The 21,520-nt window shown below is 41.1% G+C and overlaps 1 protein-coding gene across 3 annotated transcripts in view; it reads right to left on the minus strand.

Moving 5' to 3' along the window:
* The window catches only part of RGS17 (regulator of G protein signaling 17), a 69,915-nt gene extending 55,629 nt beyond the window's left edge, over window positions 1–14,286 (minus strand). Inside the window, exon 1 of one of the 3 annotated variants that reach the window (XM_021382238.1) lies at window positions 14,105–14,286. The gene's annotated coding sequence lies outside the window, so the exon portion shown is untranslated. Of the gene's footprint in view, window positions 1–14,100 lie in introns of all 3 variants that reach the window. The other 2 variants (XM_021382236.1, XM_021382233.1) reach the window with 2 other exon arrangements.
* Between the last annotated feature and the right edge of the window lie 7,234 nt (window positions 14,287–21,520).

The raw sequence follows: 21,520 nt of genomic DNA on the forward strand, positions 1-21,520 counted from the left end.
AAGAAGTCTTAATTTGAGTGTGGGATGTCTTAATTTGAATATGGGTTAGGACTAGAAAGGAAAAGAGGTTACAGAACTGTCTGTTATCTATTTGTTTATTCTGATCTAGGTGAACAGTACAAAGTTTAGAGTGACTCAGGAAGAAACTTTAGTTGCAGATGGCGAAGAAAAACTAAACCTTTTTCGGTTGGTTGGCTGGTTCTGGTGTTGTTGATGTGTGGCATTATAATGCAGTTAAAGAAATTTATTACGTTTTAAACTACTTTTTAAATCAAAAACTTCAACAATAACTAACATTCAGGCAAAATAAACATCTTTTTATAGACACCATGCTCCTCAGATGCTAGAAATCACTTCTGATAATAAAAAGAAATTAGAAATCAGTGTTTATGTTAAAAAGTGACTATAACAATTTTCTTCTGTTCCCCTCAGTCTTTGCTATAAGATTTTTCAGCGTCTACTGCTTCTTTTTTTAGTTCTTTAACTTTGTTTTTCTTTTCCCTACAGTGTGTTTCTCTACTGCCTTATGTCTACTTACTGTTGGTGAGATCTTGCTCTGTTCAGCCTCTCATCTACCTATGATCTTCTCCTTGATGTTGCACTGGCTAGTTAAAATCACTGGATAAAAAGTAACTGTCTTTAATTCCTCCCCAGATTTTCCACTTTGTTGTGTACCATAATCCTTGGAATCACTTTGTTTACAACCTTTTAAACTTCAGTCATCCTTGATTCCTCTCTCCTTTGTCATTTCGTCTGTTGAAATACCGTCATACATTTTTTCTGAGATCTGAAATCTCTCCCTACTATCTCCACAGCAAAAGGTCTTTTCTTCCCCCTCACCTTTGTTTTTGTCGCCCCTGCCTTTATGCTTTTTACTTTTACTTTTTTACTCTCCTATTCCATTCTTCCAGGTTTGTACCAATGTAGCCATCACTGAATTCCTCTTTTTTTCACTAACATCCAGAACTCATGTTCTGACTTCAGTACCTATCCTTGCTGTCTACCATTACAACCTCAATGCCTGATATGCCTACATCTTACCTTCCTACATTTTGAATGCCCTTTTAACATCTTGTCGATCTCTCAGGTTCTGCAGGTTCTTAGTTCTGCTTTTGCAGAATTGTTTCTTTTCCTGGAAAATCTGGATAGGCAGTCCTAAAGTGTACATACCACTTAAATCTTTCTGTAGACTGTCTATATCAATAATTAGTTTTCCTGCTCTTCAAGTTCAGAAGCTCTTGCCTCAAGATGTATGCAGGGAAACAGCTGGAGAGCCAGAGGCAAAAGGTTCACAGTGAATATATGTGACTGTGGAATAAAGAGATTTTCAGATCATATAGATGGGCTGCATGCCAGACGATGAACCAGTAGTTAGCATCTCAATAGAAGATTCATCCCACTTATTGAATAGGATAAACTTCTGTTCTATGTGAAGTTGATTCAAGCACTTCCACTTCCAGAAAGGAAATTTTTTTCGTAGTTTTGTGAAATGAAACAGAGTTAAATTGAGCTGTCCACATGTTTTGTCATAAAGTAAGTTTCTGCAGATTTATCTGCTAGGCTGGTGGCCTGTGCTCATGCTCATTGTTCCACATTTGTAAATGCTGGCAGTTTTGCCTTGCATTTATTGATTTGGAATAACATGTCTTCTCACTGGAGAAGACTTGTGGGCAAGTACTATGATATTTTTGTTGAAAATATTTTTTATTTCATTTTCAGGATGCAGGTGCATCAAACCACTTTGGAAAGTATATGACTGCTTTTATTGTCAGCAATCATCTCTGGCCACTGACCATCATATCCCTATAGATACTTCCCAGCCAGAATAAAAGTGTTCTGTGGTGACTTTCTTTCTGCCTTTAAGAAGCTTTGCTTATGAGGGGACAAAAATCACACGTTCCAGTCAGTTGTAGGTGTGGGAGGTTCCCATGTTCCATCCACATTGCTGTGTTGCGAACAAGACAAGATTTCTGACTGTAGAAAAGGGCCAGGCAGGCTCAGACACTGAGCCTCATGGAGTAAACAGTCACTGGACACACAAAAGATTAGCGCTCACTGCTGGGTCACTGAGACCAACTCAGTGCTGTCTCCAAATGTTTATTTGGGGTACCTGCGTTCCAGACAGGCCTTTAACAAATTGTGTGTGCATAGCTACAACCCTGGGGTAGCTGTTTTTTGTTTGTTTGTTTGTTTGTTTTTTTAATAACCAGGGAACTCTTCTGAGACATGTTGCCCTTTGGTTTGGCGCCCATGCAACATCTTAGGAAGGAGAGGTGGATGGAAGTATTTTAATGTGTTAATAGCACTAACCTTGAGCATTACTCAGAAGCAGTGAAAAACATTCCAAGTCTGAAATAGTCTAGAATCCAAATTTAGATGGTTTCTGAAAGGCTTTAATGTTTGTTTGAACAATACTTTTTTTAACTATTAAAAATAAACTGAGGCAGAGTTATAACTGCATTTGCTGGAGGCATTGCTGCCTGTTAATTGCATCAGACATTTGATGATTGTTCAGCCCTCATAAGTTTGAACCTGGCCAAATCTCATTTTGCAGTGAGGCCCCTGCCCTAAGATAGAGCTGAGTATTTCTCTACTAAATACTCATCTAGAACTACAGTAAGCAGAATAAAGGACATGTCATGCTTACTGTCAGTTCAAACCTTTGCTTAGGTGAAAAGACAACTCTTTACACATGAGAGAGAAAATGTCATAAAGTAGCATCGAATCATAGAATTGCTCAGGTTGGAAAAGACCTTAAAGATCATCAAGCATGATCTGTTTCACTTCAAATCTTAAAGTGGATCAACAATATCTAGTTCATAACACAGTTGAGCTCTAAGAAATGAGCCGATTCATCCAAATGGCCCAGATTCTTCATATCTTTGACCAACGTTTAATTTTCTCCCATGATTTGACTTTTCTTCTGAAGGTGACTCATGTAGTAGCAAGTGAAAGTGTGACATTTTTGACTGCGCTGTGCAATCTCATGTAGGTGAACCGAAGCATCTGCATCACACAGTTATCATTGCTGGAACCCCACTCTTCTAGATTAATATCTAAGTGCCTATGTTTATATTTTGCTTATTTATTTAGTTTCTACAAGATGCCAAAATTGAGGAGTACTTGTAACTAACTTACAGAAGTTTCCTGAAAAAGCTGTATTTGTCTGAGAAAGTATATTGATGCTTAAGCTTTCCTGTATCCAGATCAGTGGATAAGTAATCTTGTGAGAGAAAAAAAGAAGGGGAAAAAAAAAAAAGAGAGAGAAACTTTCAGGCCTAAGCATAGTAGTAAGCAAGAACAGAACTTTTGTGAGAGTGATAGAAAATTCTGTTATATCAGATTATTTTTTAAATTAAATTAGCAACATCTTAATTTGTTTCTTCCTTTATTTGGTTTGAAATCACTCCAAACAAATCCGTATCAACTTTTAAAGAAATTACATGTATTAAAGTTACATAAGGCCAGCAAAACTTAAGCTTATTTTGAAGACTAATGAAAAATTTGTAATTTTCTGAGATACATTTTTCTCAGGTTTTTTTTTTTTATCTCATGTCTTGCTTATTTTCATTCTAATATTCAGATATATATATATATTTACATTTAAGATAGGGAAGATGCATGCAGAAGTTCATGTAATTTTTATTTTTCTTAACTACTACTACACCTGAGATGTTTTTCCTTTTTCTTTCACATTGTACAACCTATGATGCAAGTGACTGTAAGTCCCTATCACTGTTTCTGCTGACAACCAGTCGCTTGTTCACCTCAGTAGGGGTATCATAATTAACACATTTCCTCACAGAATAAGTTGCAAAATCATCAGAAATTAGTATCAGGATATTGCTTTCAGTTAGGCGCAGGCTGTTGAAGTTTATGTGGCTGAATTTTTTCTTAGACACTTGATTTCATGTGCTTACATGCCATTATTTACAGCAAGAAAAGCTCTGTGTCACAGCGCTGAAACTCAAGCAACATAATTCTAAGCTTTCTTTGGGTGTTAGCTGCACCTTAAGATGGGATCACCTTTAAATAAAAGCAAGTGAGAGGATGTTTATGGAGAAGTCATACAGCCTATCACATTCCTACTACAGTGAACTCCACAGATCAAATTAGGAAGACAAATTAGGCTGGAGGAAGTTTTTCATGAATGTAAGGAGAGCTGTTACCATGGCATTTGAGACCTCTTTCTTGGCAAGATACAGAGATTTCACATTCGGAGGATTCCCTCCATCTTCTGAGGTCTGTTTGATCTACAATGCAATATGGGGACAAATATTAAAGGGAATGAAGATGATTATGTTAGGTGGACACAAACAGAAGGATGGAAGACCAGTTTAATATGGATGATTGCATAGGAACAAATGGGGAATAAGCTGTCTTCAGATAAATGTATCAGGAAAGAAGAAAGAGCTTATCAACTGGATCTCTGGAACACTCTTAGAATAAGAATAGATGCAAAACCCTACCTGCTTCTAATATTAAATTGATCCTGAAAAAGAAGGAAAGTTAAGAACTGGTGGTTGGAAACAGCTGGGGATTTGGATGCAATTAGCCAGAGTGTTCCCTCCAGTCTATGCTCTTATTTTCCAGTGCTCCTGTAACTATTCTTAAGCCACCTGCTGGAATTGGCCATACTGATAAAAAGCAGCGTAAACCAGAGAGCTGCCAAGCACATGCTGCCAATCTGGTTCAACAGCAGTTGATTTGCTTGGCACCCTGCTGCGTATGCTCTTTACCTCAGAGGATAAGACTCTAGCACAATTTAAAGTAGTCTCTCACCTGCATGGATTGAGGTCTAAAACAGATTTAAAAGAAATAAGTGTACCATATTAATACTGCTTAGCTTTGTTTTAAAACATCAAATGCTGTCTTCAGCTGATTCCAGTTAGTATCTCACAGCATAGGGTGCAGCCAAAGTCAGGATGTCTCCGATATTCAGTCCCTTTGCTGCATATGATCTCAATGCCCAGCAGAATAGTTTCTACTTAACAGAGACTAAATACAGCTCTTGCAATCGCACATTTGAAATATGACTGATGGCTAATACTGCATGTAAGAATAGTTTCTGCCATAGAATTCCATTGAAGTTAATGTAAAAATGCCTTATATGTTAATAGCAATTGAATTATCTAGACTCTTAAAACCCTTATGTACCTTAAACCAACTGAATTCCAGTTACAGCTTGGCCTGCAATAAATTACACTTTCAGACAAATGTAGTCATCTTACATAAAAGTCATTTTAAACCATATTTACTTGAATTCAAGGAGACTTCCCCCCCATCTTCAAAGGAACATGGAGTAACTTATTTCTTTTCACTAAGAAACAAACTGCTTTACGCATTTACTTGTGCTATCAGAATACTTAAGGGCAAACATCTTGGAAGTACTGACTGGGAATAACTTATGCCACAGTCCACGGATGTGTTCCATGCTCAGCAGAAGGCAATTTACTCAAAATATTTTAAGCTAAATTAAAAATAAATACACATATGCTGATATAGATTAAAGCATCTCTCCTAGACCAAGATCTGATCAAGCTGAAGAATGTATAGTGTTAATGTTCAGAGTAATTTAGGATTAGAAAATGTACTGTGCATTCGTTAGTAGAATTAAGCATGAATTGACTAGTTAATTCACTCTTAGCCCTCCTGTTACTAGCAATAAAAAAATAAATGGTGTGTATTATAATCATGATCTCACAGGATCTTTTATCAGGAAAAACAACTAACAGATGTGTATAAAACTATTTTATATTTAATGTGATGAAGCTAGAACAGGTATTATCTTACCGACTCTACGTATTGGGAGTTACCTCAGATAAATCCATAGGTAATCATTTAATGGATCACACACACACAAAAAGACAAAACAAAATCAAATTAAACCAAACCAAAACACCATAAACAACAAACCAAGTAAACGATACCAAAACAAAAAAGAACTGATGAACCAAATATCAGAAGATAAGTGCGGAAGTTATCACGCTACTAACCACATTTACAAAATGTAGGGTTACATTGTTCATCCAAAGCTATGCTTCTTATTGAGGGATTTATTTTTTTTTTTTTAAACAGGGCCATAACTAACACTTTTAGCGCTGATAATCAAGTTACACATTCAAGGCATCAGTGTAATGATATTGGTCGGAAATACATGGTCTTTGCTCTGGTCATTTGATTACAAAGACTGACTTCTGAGTCAAATGCAAATTCTCATTTTTGTCCTGGAGACTTTGTGTAGCTTAAGCTCTCCCTGATGTTTTACATATCAGCATTACTTTGGTAAAAGCAAAGCTGTCAAGTGAAGTGTGAGTCAACATCCACGGCGTTGAATTTTGACTCTTTAAATCAAGAAGAAAACTATTTTTTCCCTTCATATTCAATTACTGCATCTGCCAGTATTTTACTGTGTGATCCTGAGAAATCACTTAAGTAATAGGCATTATATTTCTTTTCCATGAAACAGCAGTGCTGCTTACTATATCCTAGAAATTACAGAATTTACAGAATTACATGGTTCTTCAAACAATAAACTTGAAGAAAGAAATGGCACGATGGGACAACCATTTTAAAACACTTCCTAAGATAGCATTAGTAAGGATGGCCTTTTCATAATGTTATTACATGCACTAAAAACTGATAAATCTTGGTCGGAAATTAAAAGTGGTGAGTAAGTATTAAGCAGGTGTGTTTCTAATTAGATACTTCAAAAATATGTTCTTAAATGCAACTTGACAACCTTCCCCAAATTATGAAAAAAACAGAAGGAACTTTACAAATTGCTAATGTCAATGTTCATAGTAGGCAAATATTGAGGGAGTAATGTAGGCCAACAAGGACAAATCACCAACTTAAGGTGATCTAGATCCACTTGTAACTAAGTCACGGCAAAGAGGAGTTTACTTTGATTGAATCTAATATATGCCAAAGAAGAAAGGATGCAGGCCAAAGCCAGAGCCTGGAAGTCTTATGCTGAAAAGGTGCAACGTAAGTATGTTGAAAAGCTAAGCCAAGCAGTTCCAAGGCTTCTTCTCTCGCTCTGAGGCTAAATGGACAATTTAGTTACATTTCCATAATTAGGCTGCCCTGATCTGGATAATAGGACGGCTTCATGCAGGCATTTTATTGGGAACAGTCTCTGGATCTGGGACCACTCTAACGATGCCATACATAGATGGTCAGGTTCTGGTGCACAAGCTCTGCCTTTAAAAAAAAAAAAAAAAAATCAGGGACATAACTTGGGAATCTAACAAGAATTGAAAGTCATGGCAAGTAAAAGAAGTGCTCAGTGCAGTCCTGCACCCAGAAGAGCTGTTCTTCCTTAGCTATATAAAACTGGAATCTTTGCCATGTGAAAGCTGCGTTGCTGCAGTATTTTTCACTGACTGCTATCGAAACACAGGAAGTCCTTAGACAAAGAGGGATATTGATCAATTGAGGCAGGTTTAAGAAGAGCTAAGACAACGGTTGAAAGAGCATGAAACATATTTCATGGTAAATGCCTTCAGGAGTAATTTAGTTTTAAAAATAAAAAAGTTCAGGAGCGGATTTTTCGGATTGAGTGCTGCAGGATGTGAGATGACATACAGATAGTAGAGGTAAAATAAGGACATTTTCTTGCACAGGATACAGCTCTGCTTTAACTAGATTTTTCCAGTGTTCAACTTATTTCAGATCTCTCTACCCTACACCACAATTTGCATTACAGACATGCGCTTTGAGACAGATATTTGACACAGGACGGTTCGTCCGCAGACAGAGCTTACAACAAATCCCTTAAACAGACTTCTCTACAGTGAATCTTTGTATACTGAATCTCTGACCAGTGCCTAGCTGTAAAGGTGCTGATCACTCAAAGCTGCCATTTTCATAACTTCATAATTTATGAAGCTGCTGCATTCACTGGGCAGAGGTGTTCCCCCTATTCTTTTCTATACCCTCACCACACAAGTACTGTCTTGAATTTTTATAGTAGCTCTATGAGCTGGTTTTACATATGAACTAATCAGATACATAATCTGAAAGTGTCCTTGTCTGTTCTCGTCAGCACGACGCTTACCATGCAGCTAAGACTCTAACTGTTATCATCATTGTTTTTTCCCCACGTAGTGTGAAACAATAAGAGTTGATAAAAATCTTTGAACACATAATAAATATAACAGTGAAAAATCAGTACAGATTAAACACTTGTTACCAGATTATGAAATATATCAAGCTGAATGAGTTAGATTATCAGACCATTATATGACAAGTGCATTCCAACAAAGTAGAGCTAAGCATGAAAATAATTCATGGGTATACTTTTAAGCCACTGTAAATGAATAACAAAAAATAGGTTACACATATCACTCCTCTCTTCCCAAACTCATCTTGAAAGCCGTGAAAGTATCTCATTAATATTTTAGAGCTTTTTTCATCTCTGAAGACATTAAGACTTGGAAACAAAACTACCTTTTGGATACCGAGTAATCAGGACCACACTTCCCACCTACATTCATTAAATCGGGACTTCTTGTGAAGCCCTTGTAAAGGAGGTTATTACTCACTGCTCTTGATTTTCACACAATACAAACAATTGAGAAAGCCTCATCTACAACACCCAAAGGTGTGGTGCAGTATGAACCATGGAGACTGGGAGCTGCCTCCAGGGCTGGGTAACAGCACCATAATGAAATGGATTGACTGCAAAATTCCTGATTTCAGAAGGTCACTCTCATTGCATAATAAGCACACTATTAAAAATATATTGCATATTTCCCTCTTATTTAGGCTTTTAGGAGATCAGCGCACATATGGTGACACTGCTTAGTACTGCAAGCAACACAAGGACTTCCTTAAGCTCCTTGCCTTAGCTGCAATGTATCTACGACTGGCTGAACACTTGCCTCTTGGAAAACCCTGCATTTTGAGCTCTCTCATTTGAAAGCTGTCTGAACTGTAATAGGCGTAAGAATGTTGTGCTAAGGATAACCTGACAGCCTTCATCTGCAATTCCTGTGGTCTAATTGCTTTATCTTTGAACGCATGGGATTATTTTACTGCAACTGTCATGAGCTGCTGATAAATGAAGACATTGTTACAGCATACCACAGCAAATATAACATAGCAAAACATAACACAGCAAAACAGCCCAAACCATATTTGACCTTCCCAAAACAGACGAACAGAAAGTCTTGCTTGGACTTGCACTGAGCTAAAATTACAAAGCAAAGGGGCATATTCAACTGACTGTTACAGCTGGAAGCCATGATACAGCAGTAGTCTCCTCTCACTGGCTGTATTTTCTTAGTTACACTCTCTCCCAGGCAGCACATATAGAGTTAGGGCTATACAGAATTGTCTAGCTTGTGAGCACTCCCTCATATTTCAGCAAGCACGGGGCTGGCATCACTGGAGGGAAGAGCCAAACTGCTTTGGTAGCAAAAGCAGCATAGCTGTGTTAATGCATTATTCGCTAATTTACTTCCTTCTCACCGATGAAAGTAGGTGAGTTATTTTGTATTTTTGTATGGAGAAAGGTTATGCAGCACAATCATGTTTAAGACATCTGAGTGTCTTTAAATGTAATTTATAGTATGCAATGCTTGGCATTAGGTTTTAAGATTTTCTTAATGTTTTGTTTCTATTCCATCTCCCTGCCTGCAATTCCCTATATATGTTTTGTCTATAAATTTTCTGATTTCTAAGAACTCGTTGCCATTTGCTTACAAAATAAATAACGTATGAAAAAAAGTGATTGTATGAAAAATATGAAGCATTTCATCCACTTTTTTTTTTTTATAAACAAGGAGACCAAAGACAAAGCACTAAAAACATAAAGATGTGACAGATTCAGTATTAAATCAGTTTGTATTACTTTTATTTCTTCTATATTAAAAAAAAGCTGAGATTAATCAATATAGTAGAACAGCACAAATTATTCAAAGCACACCAGTCGTTTAAATTGAATTTCCATCTATTTTGCATCACCAGAGCAGCGCAAAGCAGTTGAAGCACAACAGCATGCCCAGCCCCTCCTTTGGCTTGGAAGACCCATGTTAGCCATGGCCTGGGTTTCATGATAGCTGGGCAGAAGCAGCAGTGCAGACTGTGAGATCATTGGTTGTGTGTTTTAAGAGTTCCAGTAGGTGCCTGCCACAGTTACACTGCATGGCTGCTTCCTTTGTGCACATTAGACGCAGCGGCAGTGCCAAGGGAAACCCTCTCAGAGCAGATACTCAACTTTGGGTAGAGGCACCCACTTTTTTTCCAGACAAGGTCTCTGAAGCAGTAAACTGCCTGTGGGACTGGCTGTCACGCAGCCCCCTGCCTCAGTCCCACTTGGCAGCACCTGCTGAGGTGCAGAGCTGGCAGGCTCCATACCTTAGGAGGGGGCAGCACCCCTCAGGAGCCTGCAAAGCCACTCACACAGGCCTGCTTACAGCCTGCATCATTATAGCCATTAGCTATAACCATAAATAGATAAACTTAATTATGACTTAATCTATTCATTTGTTTTTATACCCTATGCACAAGCTTTTAATTAATTAACAATATGGAAAGTCTGACTGCATTATTTCATTACTAGGACGACTTAGGACAAACAAGAGGTCAACAGAAATGCTAAATTTCTTGTACGATTTCATTTTCAACTAGTTTTAAGCCAAGCTAATTAACACATTAATATTATGTTCTTAGAAAATTCTTTGTATATTCACAAAACAAGGACTACAAATATGGTGAGGACATATTTTTCATTAAAAACATTGAAGTTGAGACATTGGTACGAGTGCAAAATAAATTGAGTGCAAATGAAGACAGGCCTAAACGCAACAGCTACTGGGGTGGGGGGGGGAGGAGGAAGAAAAACTGTCTACCTTCAGAAGGCATCAGGTAGGCAGGGATCTCCAGTGAGATACCTTCACCTCCACTGCCAACCCTTAAATGAAGTCTGAGAAGGGATGGATCCTGGCTCCACCCCTTCCGGTCACTCAGGTACACTGCATGGACCTGAGCTCCCCTGGGTTGGCCCTGCCTTCCCACCAGGTGCTCAATCACTGGTTCAGGCCATGACTTAGCATTTCCACTACAGCTAGTTTCTGGATTTTTGGGTCCAAGTTGTGCTTTTGTAGCTCACTAGTCTTGTATATTACTCTTGTGATGAACTTAAGTGTGGTCTGGCAGTGAGATCAGGGAAGCTCTCTGCTACATCAGTCTCATCAACACCAACGCTCCACAAGCATGATTCAAACTCAGAAGTACTCCTTGTGTCACAGGTCCTCCCAAATCAATTTGATTTTATGGGAGATTTAAACTTTACTTTCTAAACTATGCCCATCATTCAATATACATATTCCTTATAATGAACTTTATGCAGAGGAATCAGTAGTGATGTTAATCCCGGTGTGCAGAGTTCATGGATATATGTCCCTTCACGTGCAGCTTCCATTTTGTATTTAGTATACTTCTTGAAAAATGCTGTAGTTTGAAAATGAAATGTTTTATCTTTTGTTCGGGGTAAGGAGAGACTGGATTAGGACAGGCATTTTTGCTGTCAGTCAGACTTCAATTCCAATCAATACTGCAGGGAGTAAATTTTCAGCAGACAGTTTTTCAGTGTTTTTTTGAAATGAGTTCACGGGTTCAGGGCAATTTTTTGTTTGCAAACGTCCATGTGGAATAAAAAGAAAAAGAATGACTATTCTTGTCTATGGATTCCAACATAAAGACCGAGGGCTTGAGATGGCCTTAGAGCTCCAGGGAGCTCTCCTACCTTAGTGTTAGACAAAGTGAAGGGACCTGAACCGCCAGTGCAGGACCTGCTCTGCTGTGAGGACACCGCCAGCACCTGCGCAGGCACAGGGCGCGCCTTTGTCACACACGAAGGCTAAGGAGCACCTAATGAAATTATCGGACAGCAGGTTCATAGCAAGCAAAAGGAAGTACTTTTTCACACAAATCATAATTAAATTGTGGCGCACACCGCCACAGAATGTGGTTGAGACCAAAGTATAAACGGATTAAGAAAAGGGAGTAGAGAAAGTCAGGGGCTTATTAAATACGATGGTCTAGAAGCAAGCTCCAGTTTAAGAAATCCCTGTACTACGGTTTGCTTGAACTTGAAAGCATATAGCAGGAAAAAATCACTGCATGCCAGTTCTGTTTCTTTTTCTCCCTTTGGTATCTGCTAATGACCGCAGTCAGAGCCAGGATATTGGACTGGATGTCCAGCTCACTACTGCAATTCTTTTGATCGTATGCTTTTAATCAAATTATGTTCCTATTTTGGCTGCTGGGAAGGATCTAAGGCCCTGACTGAGAAAGGCATTCAATGTCTGATTCTCACGTATTTTAGAGAGGTAAATACTTGCATCTCTCACGGCCTTCAGCTATGCAAACTTATTGGGGTGGGGCATGCGCATCTTTTATTACGACTTTGCTTATTCTGAATATAGAATCAAATGAAAAGATATATTTGGTAACGGTGATAACAGTGTGCAATACCATCTCTTTACAAAGGTCAAATAATTAGTTTGCCTAACTGGCTTGGGTCGCAGGAAGATTCCCCAGTGATTTACGTAATGACAGTGACACTCATATCCACTGATGTGAACAAGAATTATCTTTCTTTAAGGAACTCACAAAATTTGCAGTGCCTGTATTTATTTGATTTGTGGAAAGCTATTTATCACCTGTTACCTACAATACTACTGCCAAATGATACGCAATTCATTCACATTTACCTAGCAAGGTGTTTGAGATTTCATCCATTTTGCAAAAGCTGCAAACCTATGACACGCGTCAGTGAAAACTCAGATACAGAATCAAGGAAATCAAATACTGGAAATCCTAAATGCCTCTGTCAGTTCTAAGCCTGGCTGTGCGTGTAGGGTTTCCCTAGGAATCAACAAGAGGCAGTTATAAATTGTGCAACGCAGGCTTGACAGTCGAGCAAGAGAGGCAACCTCAGCCTTCTTAACTGCGGGCGCTTTCATCCCGGGGAGAGATGAGGAACCGCGGGAGGAGCGGCAACACACCGCGGCTTTCGGCGGCTGGAAGGGCGGCAGCATCCCCCGCCCCGCCGGCAGCCGGTGTTTCCCCGGGCGCAGGGAAGCCCCGCGCCGCCGCGCGCTGTTACGGTGCCAGGACCGGGAGCAGCCCCTGCCCCGCCGGCCGCGCCCGCCACCTGCTCCCGCCGCCGTGCCACCCCCGCCCTCCGACATTTCCCGGGGAGGAAGGAGGCCGGTGCTGGCGGATGGCGATGCCGCAGGGCAGCGCGGGCGGGGGCGGCGGGTGCCGCCCGGGTGCCGCGGAGGGCGGTGCGGCCCCGAAGGGCGGCGGCGGGGGCTCCCCAGTCCGAGACCGGGGAGAAGGACGGGTAGGAAAGGAGCTCTTGGGTTCAGAGCAGCCTCACGCCGGCTCCTCGAATCGAAATAATAATTGCGTTAATAGCAACAATCACTTCCCCTCACCAAGCAGACCCGCGTTACGAGGGGGAAGGTCAAGAGGAAAGGCAGGAAGAGCGCTGCCTCACGGCGAGCCGGCGGCTGTCACCCCGCCAGCGCGTGCCCACGGCTTTCCCGGGGGCGGCCCGCTCCCCCCCGCCCGGGGCTGGGCGGCATCGCCCGGCGCGGCGCATCCCCGCGGCATCGCCCGGCGGATCCCCGCGGCACCCCGGGCACAGGCAGGGGGCTGCGGGGGAGGACGCGGGCAGAGCCGGCGGCACCGCTCCCCACCCCTTTGTGCATCGCGGGCACGGAGCCGCGCACACACACACACACGAGCACACACACACACACACACACACACACACAGAGAAACACCACCTTTTGCAGCCTCGGCGCCGCAGCCGCCCGTTGTTACACACACACACACACACACTGACACACAGCCGGTCCCCCCGCTGAACGCATTTTCAGCTGCACTCCACCGCCTTCCATCCATCCTCTTTCCCTCCCTCCTTCCCTCCTCTTCCTCTCAACCCCCCGCGTTTTGTTGTTTTTTTTTCTTTTCTTTCCTCTTTTTTTCTTTTCCCCCTACTCCGCGCATCACTCCAAAGCAGACATTTTGATGCCATTTCAACGCGGTGCGGGCTCAAACACAAGCGGAGCGCCTTACCCACCCCCGCCCGGCTGCGTGCAGTTGGCGCTCAGCGATCCCGAGAGGGGCTGCGGCGGCTCGTCCCTAGCGGAGCGGGGCTGCTGCCATCCGCCCAACTTCAGCACCCGCAGCCGGCACGGAGCGGAGACGGCGACGGGCGGGGAGGAGGGCGGCAGGAGGGAGGAAGGGCGGGAGAGAGGCAGGCAGGGAGGGGAGGGTGCGAGGAGCGGAGGCTGGGAACCTCCGCACATGCGCTCTGCCACCGCAGCCCGGCGGCACCGGGAGTTTCCCCGCTCGGCCCCGGAGGGTGAGTCACGGCCCGGCCCCGCCGGGGTGTGCTCGGCCGCGCTGCGCTGCGCTCCCGCTCAGGCTTAGCTCTTGTGCCGCTCTGGTGTGTCCAGACAGGGAAAAAAAAATAGAAAAAGGTTTATAGAACGGTGTCCAACTCTTCTAGTGTAGGTGAGGACGATGCAGCAATGTAGTGCCTGCATAACTTTTGGATGTCGGGCACCTGAAGCACAACGCCTTAATGAAGAACCGGCGTGGATCCGTCAGTGGCAACCGCACGAATCAAGAGCGGGGTGTTGTGAAAATCCGGCTGCAAATCCCGAATCCTGCCAGATCTTGCCACTTATTTTTTCCTTGCTTTCTAAAATCCACTTAGCAAATTTTGGCTCAGTGGAGAACACGATTTAGTTTCCCTGCTACACCTTCAAAATCTGGAGCCTGATACGCCTTAAGGCAACAACATTGGAAAAATATGTATTTGGCATCTGGATCCTGTCAAATCATGCCAGGAATCAAGAAATGTTAGTATCTCAAGAGAGAACACATTGCTGCGTTTGCCACTCAGCCAAAACAGTCTTGCAAGGTGCTACAAGAAGGCTGAGCACTGGATTAAGGTGGTAGCATGCCTTGCTGTCAACCTGTATTCATTCTCTTTAAACACTGACCTAGACATCTGTGTATCCCATCTAGATCCCAAAGCAGAGTGCTGCAAAACCTGAGCCCAGAACTACATGTATTTTGGTAGGGCTGAAATTAAAAGCATTGGGAGCAGTCCAGAAGGGAAACCATCACTCCTTCAGCCTGGAGAAGAGGAGGCTCAGGGGAGACCTTATCGCTCCCTATAACTACTTGAAGGGAGGTTGTAGTAAGCTGGGGGTCAGCCTCTTCTCTCTTGTAACTAGTGACAGGACGAGGGGGAATGGCTTCAAGTTGCGCCAGGGGAGATTTAGGCTGGACATTAGGAAATACTACTTTTCTGAAAGAGTGGTTAGGCGCTGGAACGGGCTGCCCAGGGAGGTGGTGGAGTCACCGTCCCTGGAGGTGTTCAAGAAACGTTTAGATATAGCGTTGGGAGACATGGTTTAGTGGGGTTATTGGTGGTAGGTGGATGGTTGGACTAGGTGATCTTGTAGGTCTTTTTCAACCTAGCTAATTCTGTGATTCTATGATTCTGTGATTCTATTTGCTTCCATCCTGATTCTCATGGTGGAAAGGTCCAAGAACTGGAAGTCATAACTCCGCTTGATACCAAAGGTTGTTGACTAAATGAAGACACTTAATTTTTGTCATGTTTCCATCCCTTTAAGTTTCCACAGTTAATTTTTTTTTTTTTCATTCTGCCTCTTCTGTGGCTTACAAGAGGTCATAGCTCATCTCCTGGCAAATATACCCCTCTGTGCCTGGTCTGTCTACAGCCTGATCTTGAATTGTTCAGCCAATTTGAAATAACTAAAGAAAGAGCAATCAGTACTTGGTTCCATGTTTAAGCTTTTGTTTAGGACTTGAAGAAGACCTGGAGGGCCTGATTTAATTTTTTTCCCAACTATGCCAACTGTCTTGATAAAAGTCTACCTGCACGTAGAGTCTTGCCCTTGGATAATCAGACCACTTGTAGTTACATCCTCAAATGAGGATGTAGGCGTAACTCAACATTAAACAACCAAGTGAATGGCAATTTGGAAGTGTTTGTGGAATTTTTTCTCACATTCTATTTTGTTAGAAATAGTGCTTGGGAGAGTTTGTTTATGAAGTGTTAAAGGTTTTGAATATGTTTCAAACTCATCTTCACAAGGTTCACAAGGAAGTTAAACGAAAGTTAAAACTTCCTTGTCTTTAGGCAGTCTACACCCTGGATTGAAGTAGGATGTCCCATCTGTCTAGAATATAACAAATGTAAATTAGATTTTCGGATCCTTCAAGAATCATAGAATATCCCAAGGTGGAAGGGATCCATAAGGATTATTGATTCTATTTCCTGGCTCCACATAGGACCATCCAAAATCCAAACATTGTATCTGAGAGCAGTGTCCAAAGACTTCTTGAACTCCAGCACTTGGGGCAGTGCCCACTGCCCTGGGCAGCCCGTTCCATGCCCACCACCCTCTGGTGCAGAACCTTTCCCTAACACCCCCCCCTGCCCCTCCCCTGACACAGCTCCATGCCGTTCCCTTGGGCCCTGTCACTGTTCCCAGAGAGCAGAGCTCAGCGCTGCCCTCTGCTCCCTGGGAGGAGCTGCAGCCACCAGGAGGGCTCCCCTCAGCTCCTCTGCTCTGGGCTGAAGAAAATGCAGACCCTGGGAGACATTCAGAAAAGAGCTATCAAAAAAAAAAAAAAAAAAAAAAAAAAAAAATCAGAACCAAAAGCACATATACCCAGAGTTGTCAATAGGAAAAGCATTCAGAGCATCACTGATAAATGTGCTGCCCAGCACTAGGAAACACTATTCAGAAAAGCCACCCTTTTTAGGTAATATTCCTGAACCTTGTTTAACTTACAGCTCATATATTGGAGTTTGTTGACTTCACACTGAAGGTGATAAGCCTTCAGGGCCTCCTTAATATTGGGACAACAGTTCTGTTCTGACAAAAGCTATGAAACCCATCAAAGCAGGTGTCTTCTACTGATTTACATTCATAGGAAGTATATTCAGAAATTCAAGCTAAAGGTGATTGAATAATGAATATAAATAAATGAAATAATTTTATCCATGTACCAGAAAAAAATAATATTCTCAATTTTGAAATTTTATGTTAGAAAATACCATGCTTCAATTGTTTAAATGAATAAAAAAATACCATGCTTCAATTGTTTAAATGAATAAAAGACTTCAGCTTTCTGTAACTCTCTTAATATTTCGCACAGCCACTCCTGTTTACCATAGTTTTTTTCCGTGAACTCATTCCTTGTTGTTCTTTAAGCTCCTGTTTATAAATATACTTACTTTCTAAAGCTGTTCAGCCACTCTGTTCAGACCACTGGCTAATCCTTGTGCCTATTATAGACCCTTGGAATTGTATTCAATGACTTTTTCTTCCAGGCCTTTCTATCTTCTCTCCCTAGCTCCTGTGTCTTGTTCCATGCTTCTTTGCATTTCTGAACCCAAACAATTTTCCTATTACCATGTATTCACTGTTTTTTAATTAAAATCTGTTGTCACTAATTTTCTAATGAATTGTCACTGACTTTTTAGACAAATGGGATGAATGGAGCCGTGCATTGTAAAAGGACTTGTAAAAATCTAGAATGCCATGCACACAAGAAGGCTTTATAGTATAAAGATTGCATATAACTATAACTATAAATATAATAAATACACCAGCTTTGTGATCTTTGATATCAAGATTCCTATTACTTTAATGGAAATCTTGATGATTTTTGGTTGACAGTATAACTTCAGTGAATTTCAGGTTTTACCTGTACAACACAAAATATTTACAATTTGTCATGGTAGTGAACTTTTCAAGATTACATTCTGTAGTCTCTCCTGCTCTTCAACTTATGAAGATTCACTGGCTGTAATTAAAACAAATCATTATTAAAAAATTAAAATCAATCAGAAAGTCATGACCTTATTTCATTTCCTCAACATAGATCAATGTGACACAAAATTAATTATTTAAAATGTGTTTGAGCCTCTGAAAATATATATTATTTCCTCTGTAAAAAGCAATATTACAACAGCTTACATAGGTACCCGTCAACTAGGCAATGAACTAGAAAAATGTGTTGCAGTGACAGAGATGACTGGATATTTATGGATCGCCTCCATCCTCATTTATGGATGCAAAATACTAACGTGAATCTTACTTAACCATGCCCATGCAACACCATGATTTTTTACAGCCATGGCTGTTTTGAACCATTACAGTTTCTGATGCTTTTTGATACTATTAGAGTTCAAAGAATTAAATAGGCCTTTCTATGCTGCTATACAGAAAAGAAGTCCCAACTTCTTCTTCTTGGCACAAGCAATTAAGTTGAAGAAGCTGGATGAAAGATGGATTGCAAAGGTGAGTAGAACTACAACACTTCAGTGTTATAAATATTCATTTTTTCCATCAACAATAGACTGAACAAACTTGAAGCCTGTTTTTGAAAGTCCAGTTCCAGATTTCCCCAAGCAACATCTATAATTTTCTTTTCGCATACAGAAACAAAGGCTTCCGAAGTCCCCTTATTAAAGAACTGCTCTTTGCAGATGGCAGTGCACTTGTAGCTCTCAGAGCAAGACCCAGAGATAATGCCATCTTGTTTTGCAGCTGTTTGTGTTAACTTTGGCTGAGCAATCAGAATTTCAAAGGCTGGTATTATGTGCCAGCAGCCACCAAGCCCCTAAAGTCTGTTGACTCAAATGGGAAAAAAAATGTCACTGGCACTAAACTGAAGAAACCAGACTGAACTACAGCTCTGATGTCTTAGCTTTCTGTGGGCTTGACCTGTCATGCTGGCCCCTTCACCAAATATATTCCTCCATTACAAGCCAGACAAAGATTCCTAGCACTATTCCTAGAGAAAAATGCATTTTACCCCCCTTCTGTATGTACTAGTGTGAATGGATTTTAAAAGGTTTCTTTGCGTATAAGTGGAAGATAGAGATTTACATCAGTGACCAAGTGATCTGAGGACTTTACAGTGAAAAAATTCTGCTCTTTAAAGGGAAGTGAACAGAAAGGACCAGGAGATGGAAATTTTTTTTAAGGCTAGTAGTCACAAAGTTGCTTTATCTCCAAAGAAATGACACTTGGGTGGCAAGATGTACTATTCTGTATCTATCTGCTTTTAGTGAATGTTGAGCCCAGGGTTATGAATTTTGACGGATGCAAAGTTGACTGTCAAGATCAAGATTAAGGCACAGCTCATAAAATACTGATCTTTACCTACCTTGCTGATCCACAGACTCTTTTGTGTTTCTGTCTAGTGATGTAATCCCTGATTACTCTTAACAATCATAGGACACATCACAATGCTGTTTCCCTAAACCTTTGTTTTGTGTCAATAAAAACAGAGTAATTGAAATTTAAAATTTATCCTGAGTCAAGAAAGCCTCTGAAGACATAGTATGTGGGACTGAAATACAAATTTAAAGATAATTCCATAATTAAGAAGTTGAGTAAGTATTAAAAATATTTCATTTTTTCTCAGATGAGAATTCGTGTTTTTTGTTGTGCTGTACATAGTTTATAATTACATATAATTTAATTAAGTGAAGTCAAAGCACAAAGACTTATGCTTTCTATATTCTGTTTTTACTTAGTTTAGTTCATGTTTCCATGGAAATCATAATTAAACTGAAGTAAAAGGTGAGAGTGCAGATAACAGTTGGTTAAAAAAGTCCCTCCGCCTCATAACAAAACAGTGATTATATGTGTTTGTGCTTTGGAAATTAAATTAAAAAATCAGTTATTGTTAGACTTTAAACCTCCAAGCATTTGAAACCAGAAAATATGAGTGAATGTAAGCCAAAATCTTCAAATAGTGAAATATTTTAGGTGGCAGTATATACACAAATATAGAATGAGGTAGATGTGCTGGAATAAAACTGGGTATTTTATTTCATGGATGAGTCTGCATAGTATCTATTATCCCTCATAAGGTAGAAGTAATGTATCCAATATAATGTGAAAAAGTTAATTTTGTGTCTAATAAATTTGTTCATTTATTTTGCAGTATACATAGGTCTTCTGTTAGAGTTCTTAGCAACAACCAGCGCTGGAATTAGAAACACACATTAGAAACACACTCTCAGAGTTCCTGAGTGGACCGAGGAGAACTTTTTTCAAATGAAACCAACCAAGAAAATACTAACGTATCTGGAAATAGAGGGTGATGATATCTCTTGTAAAGTTGCTTAACTTAAACGTGGCCCTCTCATCCATCCCCACTATATCTGGTAGGATTTTGTAACTCAGCCCAAAGCCCAAGTTTTCTGCCTCACACTGACATCAGCCACAGGCTGGTGTCGGTGGTTTGTATATTGCTACAGTCCCAGTGCGCATGCACGGGTCTCAGACAGCAGGGTAGTGCCATGTGCTTGGGACTCATGGCTGCACCGCAGCCCACCAACAGTGACTCAGCTTTGGTTCTTTTCCTGCTGACCTCACTGACTTCAGCAATCAGCACTAGAGCCCCCAGCGAGAGCACATCGGTATCCTTGTTTCACTCTTTGTCACTCCATGTTGAAGAATGCCCTCAAAGCTGGATTTTCTTGGCTAGGAATCAGCATCTGATAGCCGTTTGGATAGACTCCTTACTACAGACTAGATCCCTTTTTCCTTTTTTGCCCAGAGAAGCTGTGGGTGCCCCATCCCTGGAGGTGTTCAAGGCCAGGTTTGATGGGGCCCTGGGCAGCCTGAGCTGGTGGGGGGCAGTGGGGTTGTAACTAAGAGGGCTTTAAGGTCCCTTCCAAGCCATTCTGTGATTCAGTGATCCTTTTCTTGGATCACCTGCACAAGCTGTACACTTCACAGGTACCTGTGGTAGTGATGAGTCCCAGGGCAGTGGTGGGGACATTGTGAGAGAAGCTGATGTGAACAGATCTCTGCCTGTTCTCCCTGCCTGCCACAGCACAGCTGTCCTTCCCCTCTGAGACATCTGTTCCTCTGGATGAAAATAAAATCTCAGCTGGCTGCCCTTCCTGTCGTTCGCCAACAGATGGAAGCAAAGCACTCCCTCTCTGGTATCAGAAACCTACCTGTACCACTCGGAGCACTTCAGGTGGGGAAAACTTTTGGTGATGCCATTCGACACGGCTGATTACTCAGCATTCACAAGCACACTCCTATTTGGAGGGTGTCTAGTCTTTCCACCAGCATTTGTATTTGCACGTAGACAGCAGCATTCTCTAGTTAGTATTTGCTATTCCTCTCTGCAATGTAATAAACAGAAACTTTCTGAAGTGGAGCTTGTATATAGTCAGAGAGAGACAACACAGGGCAATCAGTAGCAGATGTCTCAAAGAGTGGCTAAATTTTCCTTGTGAAAGAGGTCTCAAATATTCTGTAACAAATCATTTTTCTGTATCTGTTTTCAAATAGATAATAAATAGAAACATGAACTTCATTCTTTGTCTGACAAGCCCACCTACAAATAATTTCAGATATTTACTGTGTTCAAAGTACTTGCCAACAAATTCTGCAAAATCTATCTGCTG

This window comes from Numida meleagris, unplaced genomic scaffold, assembly GCF_002078875.1.
Source record: "Numida meleagris isolate 19003 breed g44 Domestic line unplaced genomic scaffold, NumMel1.0 unplaced_Scaffold193, whole genome shotgun sequence".
Taxonomy (NCBI): domain Eukaryota; kingdom Metazoa; phylum Chordata; class Aves; order Galliformes; family Numididae; genus Numida; species Numida meleagris.